The following is a 1,460-nucleotide window of genomic DNA, read 5'->3' as shown; positions in this document are numbered from 1 at the left end:
TTTACATAATTTGACCTTTTATTGAACAAAATATCCACGACGACAGCAGAACAGATGCAATGCAGAGCTTTGTTCACTCTGAACGTCCCCTCCAGTGTCCTCCACAAAGACAAAATAATACAACCGACAGCAGACGTCCTGAAGAACCACAGCTAACAACGATAACGTCAGAGGAACACTCTCATTTGTTTTCTTGCCCGAGAGTGAAACGAGAAGATCGACACCAAACCCGTGTTTGTTTGTCAAATACAGAGCTGGAGCCCGGAGGCGATTAGCTTAGCTTAGCATAAAGACTGGAAACAGGGGGGAAACGTTAGCCTGGCTCAGTCCAAAGGGGAAAAAAAAGGACACGTTGCGTCTTGTTTGTTTTATTTGTACAAAAACAGGAATGAAAAATGTTTACGTAACAAAACGTCAAAACTGTTCCTTTAAAACAGGACGACTTCATTGATGAGGACAGAACAGGACGTTGATATCATCATTAAAACAATATTTAGCATCTTTTGATGCCGGATTGAGAAAATGACACATTTGAAGACATTGGACTCTATTTTCTAACATTCTATCGATGTAACTGGTGGATTTATCACGAACAATAACTGTAGCTGACATTATGAGACATTAAGAAAAGATCAACTCAACTTCTCCTTTTAGTTTTAAACTGTTCAAAATATTCCACAAAATGAGTTTAAAACCAAAGAAGAAGAAGAAGAAGAAGTGGGACTTCCTGTCTCAAACCTCCTCCTGTTAATGAAGAGTTAACAGCGGTGAGGAGGAGTCTGAATGATTCATCAGGAAGCTGCAGCTACACTCAGTCTATCTCCACAGCTCCACGTTAATACTGGTGATGATTGTCGACGCACAAATAACTCAACGTAACAGTTTAGCAAGGAGACGGTTCAGCCAAACAAACGAAGGTTCACATCTTCACAAAAGATAATCTTACATTCTTTTTTAAACTAATGAGCAGTTTTATCTTTACGGAAGCAGAAAAATCACTTTAATTATCTCAAGAGTTTAGTTTTAGACCCACTTTAAAGGTCTAATGTGTAACTTTCAGGATTAAAATGCTATAGAAATGGTTCAACAGTTTTCAGACCTATAGATATAATTCATTTTAATAAAGATAACGGTGCGTTGCCTCTTTAGTTTATTTGAAGCTGTCATAAACGGACTATTTATCCAGTTTTTAGTCACATTTTTTATGTTTGTTAAACTCCGGATGAAGAGTTTTAGTCCCGAGACGTCTGGACGTTGTTTTTTAAACGACCGTTTCCAAAGTCAAGAATGAGAACACGTTCTCTCAAAGATGACCCTAACATTAAGAAATCAATGAAAAGAAACACTTGCGTTGAGATAATGTTAGACTCAAGTCTCAGTCTAAATAAATAAAGGGCGGTGCTGAGAGGAAACGTTGCATTGAAGTGTGTTTCAGAGTTTGGGAGGAGCTCAAAGCTCGT

General features: G+C 38.1%; 1 protein-coding gene across 3 annotated transcripts in view; it reads right to left on the bottom strand.

Moving 5' to 3' along the window:
• crlf3 (cytokine receptor-like factor 3) overlaps positions 1–1,460 on the bottom strand; it is a 13,733-nt gene continuing 12,273 nt past the window's right edge. For all 3 annotated transcript variants that reach the window (XM_068725646.1, XM_068725647.1, XM_068725648.1), the window contains exon 9: positions 1–1,460. This exon is cut by the window's right edge and continues 1,864 nt beyond it. The gene's annotated coding sequence lies outside the window, so the exon portion shown is untranslated.

This window comes from Cebidichthys violaceus, unplaced genomic scaffold, assembly GCF_023349555.1.
Source record: "Cebidichthys violaceus isolate CVI_PGR_0920_01 unplaced genomic scaffold, fCebVio1.0.p SCAF_36, whole genome shotgun sequence".
NCBI classification, from domain to species: domain Eukaryota; kingdom Metazoa; phylum Chordata; class Actinopteri; order Perciformes; family Stichaeidae; genus Cebidichthys; species Cebidichthys violaceus.
Note: the sequence above shows the minus strand (reverse complement) of the source record. Positions and strands in the feature narration are given on the sequence as shown.